Source organism: Marmota monax, unplaced genomic scaffold (assembly GCF_021218885.2).
Source record: "Marmota monax isolate L192 unplaced genomic scaffold, Marmota_monax_Labrador192_F-V1.1 WCK01_AAM20220418_F8-fsc00444, whole genome shotgun sequence".
NCBI classification, from domain to species: domain Eukaryota; kingdom Metazoa; phylum Chordata; class Mammalia; order Rodentia; family Sciuridae; genus Marmota; species Marmota monax.
Genome location: NW_026692644.1, coordinates 436006 through 444570, shown reverse-complemented (window position 1 = coordinate 444570; position 8565 = coordinate 436006). Strand labels below are relative to the sequence as shown.

The 8565-nt window shown below is 36.6% G+C and overlaps 1 pseudogene; it reads right to left on the bottom strand.

Annotated features, from left to right (window-relative positions):
* Positions 1 to 1052: 1052 nt before the first annotated feature.
* Positions 1053 to 7656, bottom strand: LOC124093775 (olfactory receptor 2L13-like; annotated as a pseudogene).
* Positions 7657 to 8565: the final 909 nt, after the last annotated feature.

Genomic DNA, 8565 nt, shown 5'->3' with positions numbered 1-8565 from the left:
CTGAACTTGAAAAGCTGGTTTTTCTCAGGGTTGTGACTATGGGCTGTGGAAGGTGTGACTCACCCTCTCCCTCCCTGAAGGAGAAGACTTTGAGTCTCCCAGAAACCCTGTGATTATTTGGACAGTGGCCTCCTGTGTTTGTGGGTCACTAGAAGAGTTTATAGTCCATGTTGCTGGGACTTGGGGGCTAGTATGAATTACACACAGAATTGACAAAATAGAAGCAAAACAAAGTCTACAACAATAATAATTTTATGTGAAGCTTGTAGATGCGGTAACATATCAACATCAGTATGAATATTAGAACATTAACTAATATATAAGCACATATCATATATATGATAACTTATAATGACATAAATTATGGTTAATATCTATATCATTCATATTAACATGGATTTTAATGTATTCCAGTAAACTCATTAATTATTTTTATATTTGTTTATAATGATCACTATATTAAATTAATTTTACTAATAAACATCTTACTAGAAATTAATTACATATGTGAAATCACATCATAATTCTCTTGGTCATCTCTGCTCCAGAGTGTGCTAGTCAGCATGGAGCAACACAACAGAGAGAAGCAGGTGATGAACCCAGCCTAATTCCACCTTAAGATTGGGAGCCGTCTTGTCACAAAGTCATGAAAAGTTAATTTCTGTTTTACTATAAATTATTGCAATTTCTAAACTTGTTTGGAATTCCTGCCCATGACTTGAACTCTCCCATGCCTGGCTTTCCCTGCCCATATAACAACCCTCTCTGAAACCTTAGTGGCAATTGATAAATCCTGGCTCCCCTTGACCAGATAACAACCCTTCTGAAACCTCAGCAGCACCTCATAAATTCTGATGTTGGGATCTGAGTTTATTCCCCACCTTGAAATATCATGCCGTGCAGATCACTAACCTGCTATCTGCTTTTGTATTATGCTTGTCAAAATCTTGTTAACTATAAGTTCTCAAGATACCTCCCCTTTGCAATTTTTTGTGCTATAAAACCTGTTTCCTGAAGAGCTGGGGGGCTGCTCTCTAGCCCACGTTAAGAGAGACAGCCACTGATCAGCTCTCTTTGTGTACACAAATACAAGTTTGCTTTAATTGATTTAAAATTGGAGTCGGTGGTCTTTTCTTTGCATCAGGGTTCAACACAGGGAGAGTCATGCTCACTTCTTCCTGGGGTTGAACACTTCACATACTCTTCCTGTAGCCCCCAGGACCTCCTTGTCCCTCAGGCTGTAGGTGATGTGATTGCACATTGGGAGTGATAATGGTGTAGAAGACAGCTAGATTCTCATGCTCTGCTGATAAGCCAAGACTCCTGGGCCTGAAGAAGCCAGAATTAGATAGGCAGATAAGCAAGGATCAGATCCAGAGAATGGAGAGATTGAAATGTTAATTCCTTCAGAGCCCTTCCTCCTCCTCTTATCAATAACCTGCCTCTGCTCCAACCTATTGCTAAGGTAACCTGTCCAAGGGATTGTCACTCCATACAGGGAGTTGTTAATTACACCCCTTTCCTGACTGAATCACTCCTCCCTGGCCCCACCAACCCACCTGTTTCCTACTTTAGAATTATAGCTATCTCAAGGAACCTGCAAGCTAGGACAGGAAAGAGTAACCCCACAGGAAAATACCCTCTACCCCAGACCACAAGGCAACTCAGAGGCTACCTAGGGATACTGGATACTACAGGCTTTAGATTTCTGGGAATGGGGAAATGGCTAAGCCTTTTTACAGCCTCATTAAAGGAATTCTACACCAAGTAACAATTGCCCTGATATGGGAACCAAAACATTGTAAAAGTTTCCAGACATTGAAAAGGGGACTTACTTCAAGACCCTGTGCTCAACTTACCTATAAAGCAAAATTTAACCTGTTTGTCACTGAGAGAGGAGGAATAGCCCTAGGAATGTCACACAAGAGAATGGACCCACTCAACAGACAGTAGCTTATCTCAGTAAGCAGCTTAACATAGTAGCTTTGGTCTCAAAAATAATGGAAAATAAGGTATCATAATTTTTGACATCCAGACCTGTGGGTTACCAACTAGCAAAAATGGTTAAAATGCCTTGGACATGAGGTTTCTGCTCAGAACAGTGGTTTTCCTGAGCTCTTTCCAGGTCTTAGCCAGGACTTACATTGAAATGTAAATGGAAGAAGACTGCAGGTTTAGTAGGAGCCTAATCTGAGGCCCAAGGGGGGAAAAAGGAAAAAGTGTCTTTTACCTGAACTTTTACTAGACTAAACCAAAAGGTTAATTGTACAGTAATTTACTAAAATAGTTACCAGCCGTGTCTTTTTTTTTTTTTTTTTGGGTAGGAGTCTTAATTTTTCTTAGATTCTGTATTTTTTAGCTCATAATTTTGATTCTACAAACCTAAAATAGTTTTTGTGATCAGTCCTATTTTTTATTCAACCAAAGAGGTTTTTAAAAATTTATGTATTTATTTATTTAAACATCTATAACATCACAAGGGAGATTCACCTGGGGAAAGCTACAAGGCTTTCACTTTTGTGTGTGTGCATACTGTGTTTTGTGTTGTCTGTCCACATGTGTGTGCATCCATACATTATGAATAGACAGATAAGGAGTGCTCATAAATTTTAAAAAAAGGATCCAAATACCTTAATTCACATGATTTAAGAAGGTTCAGTTTAGATTGGGTAAACAAATAAAAGTAAAGATATCTTTGAAATTACTTAACCCACAAGTCTCTCTAGTTGTTCAAGGAACTAATAAAATGTTGATATTTATAAAAGTTAAATATCCATTGTTTCTGGGACTTTTCTTCAACAAGGGAGAGATGGCTAATACTGATCAATACACTTGTCTGATATTTTGGTAAAAATAAGTAAGTTAATTTTGAGTTAGGATTTCTCATAAATGTGTTTGTTAGACATCTGATTAATTTACAAGGTTAAAATGTCAACTGTTGAATTATAACATCAAGTACTCTTAACTCCTTAAAATCCCCTGAGTAGCATTATTGGTGTTTTTACAAATTGAACAATAAAAAAAGAGTTTAAAATTGCTTTGTCATCACTGAAAACAAGATTACTAACAGTTTAAAGTCCCAACAGATATAATTCTATTTAAGGGAATTGCGTATATTTTCATAACATGGTAAACAGTTGTGATTCTGTATACAAAAGGGACCCTAAAATTTCAACTGTGTTTTTAATTAGAGTACTGTAAATTACATAAAGTATTTCTTCTCATTAAAATGGAGTCTAAATTCAGAAATTTACAAGGAATTTTTCAAATTGTGAACAGAAAAGGAGGTTAACAGATGGGAAAGAGAAATTAAAAGGTTCTAGATATGAAAACTATATTCAATAGAAGGAAAAGTAGGTGTTTGGGGGTAAGAAAGTCATCATTTGATGAAATAAACAAAAAGAGTCTAAGTAAGTGATAAAGAACATCTTGTAAATAAAGAGCAAATTTCAACAAGTTTGTATGATATTAAGTTGGTTATTTACATATATGGAACAATCATTCAAACCTATTTAAGTTTTTTCCCTAAGGTCAAATGTTGATATATTGATACAAACTAAAGATTAATCTATATGTTAAAGTGACAAGAAATTTCTTAAAACATTAATTTACTAGCATGGTGTCTGTTAAGTTTTATTTTTTAGAACATTTACGTTTAAAGAAATTAAGATTCATACAACTCTGGTTAAACAATTGTTATTTTGGAATATTGCACTTTTACAAAGTCTAGATTTTTTTAAAAAAGTTAACTTGGTTAATATAAAAACATCAATGTAATTGTAGTGCTATTACTCCTCTTTGTATATTAACTGTGTTCATATCTTCCAGATATACAAGTGTTTAATGTAGAAGAATTGAATATATATATATATAATCAAGCTGGTGTTCTCCAAATTAAAGTTGTATGGTAATTTTAGACTTATAAGGATTACAAATTTTATTGGGGATTTATTTATATGGCTTACTGATCTATAACTGGACTTGTTATCAATAAGATGCATAAAGTTTTATGTTAACTCTTACACTGGTGTAAAATTTCAATATATTTTGAAGCAAATTAGAGCCTAATCAATTTAAAGGTTAATATTGTTAAACATAAAAGCATTTTGCTACTTCTCTACAAAAAAGGTTAAAAGCTCTCAGCTTTTCTTTAATTTACCTTTTAAATGTAATATATTTTTCTAGCTAAAATTCATGTAGACTCAAAAAACAATATATGTAAACTTTATAAAATGATATTTAAGAAGCAAAAATCAGCTTCAAAACTACAACACTTAAGATTTATGAAGAGCCCACCTTACCTGAGATAAGGCTCTGCCCACCCACCTTATTACACAGCAGAATGACTCCAAAGTCGGCCACACTTCAGTTAATTGAAATTGTGTTAAAAGGATTGATTTTTGTTGTAAGAATTACTGTGGTCTCAAACAGGGGATTGTAAGGTCAGGCACTGGTGATCAAAATGAAGCAGATTAAAGGCAGCTGAACAAGGTTTTATTGATATTCACTCCTGGGCAAGACCCTCCAGTCCAACAGAGCAGGTCTGGGGGACTCATGCCCAGGCTCAGCCAGATTGGAATTTTATTGAGTGTAGGGCAGGAAGGGAGGAATTGGGACAGGAAAGGGAGGTTGTTCAAGTCCCTTGTCCTCCTGGGGTTGGTTAAGGAATCTTGCTGAAATCTGTGTCCTTCCAGGATTGATCAGGAGACCCCGCTGATTGACAGATGGTTATATGAGGCATGATCACTGCGTGTCTATTGGCACCTGATTGCTTGTTCTTTCACACACACAGTTTGCCTGATGCTTTTGTTCCCTTAGCCACCTCAAATTGACCTAAAAAGGATATAATGTATAACTCAGCAAAAATTCAAGATAGATATTATATGATCTAAATATGTTTTTACATTTGTTAATTTCATTTTGCATTCTCTTTATAAATGATGTAACTGTTGCCTTTTAATATTTTGCAGAGGTATTGCTTCAAGAACACACAACCTGGATTAATTTAAGATAATAAACCACACCTTCAGGACACATAGGAAAATACAGACCCCAATTAATAAAAGGGGTCAATGACTGTAAGATTATAGACATTGAAGTTAAAGCCCAGTACTCTTACTTTAAGATGGGTGAAACTGACTTGCTGGATCTTTAAGATGAGGACTTAAAAATTAGACTTAAATTAAAAGGGCCAAGAAATCCAATATTTGGCTCTTGTACTCTAAATCAGTCTGAATCCAGGGAACAAGGGAACTTCTCTGAAGAGCTTTGCAACTCTGGGCCACACAACCTCCTGATCAGGGAGATTAATGTGACCACTGGAGAACAAAAAGCCAATTGGTGCACTTGCTATGAAGAGGACGAGGGTCATTGGAGAAGGTAGACATCTATGATACTTCCAAGAGAACTCACATGGTCAGCAAGAATGTGAACCATTCTAGCACAAATGGCACTAACAGAGATAAGAAGCTGCTCTCAAGATTCACACTAGTGACTTCCATGGAAACTCACCTGACTCTTAACAGTAGGTAGGAAGTCAATTTTGACCAGCATGATTTTAAATACCTAGCAAAAACAGTTAAACCAAAACACAGCCATTTCTTGGCATTAAAAAAAAGAAAGAAAGAAAGTTAAATGTAACTTAAGATATATACACTTGTGTTACCCCCAAGAATAAGTAAAACTGGAAGCTACAAAAGATTACAAGAGATTCTTAGGAAGAATGCCTGATAACTATCAAGAGAAATTACCAGAGTCAGAAGTTTTTAGTTAGTTTAAGGCCTATAGATATTCCTAACCTACACAGGTAAGCTTAATAGATCCCTTTATTTCTGTTACTTAGGGATAGTATGATTATCTAGCCCTAAGTAACAGAAATAAAGGGATCTCTACTAAACATAGAAGTCATACAAGTAGAAAGACTTTACAAAATTAAATGACATTGAGTAACTTAACTACATCTTAAAGGGTAACCCTCTGTGACATTAAAAGTTAAATGTTGTGCTTTAATTCCTGATAACACACAATGTTAAAGATTTACATTCCCAAATAAAGGCCTTGTCCTCTCCAGTCTAGTTATGGAGAAAACCTAACCCTCAAACCTCTGGGTGAAAGACCTTCTATTATTTTCATGATATTCATTGACATGTTCCAGATGTTGCAACATTTATTTTGTATTAATCTCATTTTAGTACTCATGTCTTTTTGTTTATCTCTTATAGAAGCACCTGCCCTGAAATAACTTTACAAACTGTTCTTCCCCAAACAGACTTCAATTCAACCTGACTTCTAAAAGGAAACTTCAAACTGCTTGCGGCATTTCACATCATCCCTCTCAGCTCAAAGCAGCCAGATGATCGTTGTCCCTTTTCCTCACAGCAGTAAGGAGTTTCTAAAATTAGAGGGGAAAATGAAGCCAGAATTTGGTATATAGGCAAGAGTCAGATTCTACAGGATGGAGGAATTGAAATGTTAATTCCTACAGAGCCCTTTATCCAAACTTATCAAGAACCTGCCCCTGCTCCAACCTATTGCTAAGGTAACCTATCCCAGGAATTGTCACTCCCTACAGGGAGTTACTAATTACATGTCCTTCTTGCCCAGATCACTCTTCCATGGCCCCTCCAGACTGGCTTCCCACCTTTTGGCCATCCCACCAAGCATTTCCTGGGCCTAGTCACATACACAAGAAGGAAAAGGGGGAAGAGGGTAAAACAAAGGAAGCCTAGGACACATAAAAAGGAAAAACACCCTTACTTCTTGCCATACCAGGATACCAGCTATAGCCCCCTTCTCCCTCCTGGAGAAGTCTGTTACCCCCTTTTTAAGTAAACCCTGCTTTATATTCTTGTCTTGGCGCACTTCTCTAATGTTATAGTTCAACATCTGAAGGAGCAGAACTCATCACTTATAACTGGCAGTATCACTGAGATAAGTGTAAACAAAAGGTGTATGGTAAAGTGCCACCAGAGTTAAATGTGTGGCACACGTGGTGAAGGCCTTTCTTATTCTGTCTTTTGAGTGCATATGGGAGACAGCAAAAAGGACCCATCCACAGGACACAGTGATGCCAAGGAAAGGAACAAGGAGAAACAGGCTTGTGCTCACAAACACCATGTGTCATAGACCCAGGTGTCCCCACAGGCCAAGGGCAACATGGCAGGAACTTCACAGAAGAAATGATTGATGGCCCTGGACCTGAAGTAAGGAAGATGAAGGGCATAAAATCATATTCCCACACATCATCTTACTCACATGTATAGGATGGTGGAGGGGAAAACAGATGGCCACAAAGTGGTCATAGGCCATGGAAGCCAGGATTAAATCTTCTGAGCTGGCCATGGTCAGGAATAAGAAGCTTTGCACACCAGAGCCCATGAAGGAGATGCTCTTCTGTCCAGACAGGAAGTTGATGGCCATCTTGGGGACTGTGAAGGAGATGTACATCAGGTCTCTGAGGGAGAGCTGGCTGAGGAGAAAGTACATGGGGGTCAGGAGCCGTGGGTACAAGAAGATGAGGGCAGTCATTCCTGAGTTCCCCAAACAGGCGAGAACAAACACAGAGATGATCAGGAGCAAGAGAAGTAGGCCAGTTTGGTTTGGGGGTAACAACCCTAACAAAATGAAATCATTTGAAGTTTGGTTCTCTTTCTCCATAAAAATGCACTGCTTGAATAAAAATGAATTTAAAAAAAAACTAAGTAATAAATATGACAAAATAAGAGGAGAATAAAGGAAATTTAGTATATTAGCATTTGTTTAGAACAAATGGTTAATCCTACAGAGCTTTTGTTAAATGAATTTTTATGTAAGTATATGTATGACTCAGATAACAAATGTGTAATAGTAGCTTATATGATTTTATCTCTTTCTCCATTTTAATTGGTGTGTTACAGTTGTACAGAATGTACAGTTGTACATTTGTTGTTAAATATTTGTATAAGCACAAAATATAACCATAGGATATGGCTGGCATCACTCCCTAGAACTTCTCCCTGCCTTCTCTGCCTCTCTCCCCTTGATCCCTTTCTTCTACGGATCTCCCTATGATTTTTATGAGATTCCCATCTGTCTTTCATTTACTTTTCCTTCTATACCTTTCACATATGAGAGAAAACATATGACTTTTGAACTTCTCAGTTTTTTTTTCACTTCACATAATGGTCTCCAGAGCTATCCATTTTCCTTCAATTGACATAGGTTATTTATTCTAAGGATGAATAAAAGTATATTTTTATTTGTATATGTATATTTTATTTGTTTATTTTTATTTGTATATGTACCACATTTTCTTTATCCATTCACCCATTGAGGGAAACCAAGGCTGGTTCTATAGTTTGAGAATTGTGAATTGTGCTGCCATAAACTTGGGTATGCATGTATCATAGTAGTATAATGACTTTAATTTTTCAAGCTAAATACCAAGGAGTGGCACAGCTGAGTCATATGGTGTAGTTCCATGCCTATCCTTTTGAGGAACCTCCATACTGATTTCCATTGTGTTTTACTAATTTAAAATCCCCCAAATATGAACATTTTCCTTTTCTGCCACATCTTCTCTATCAT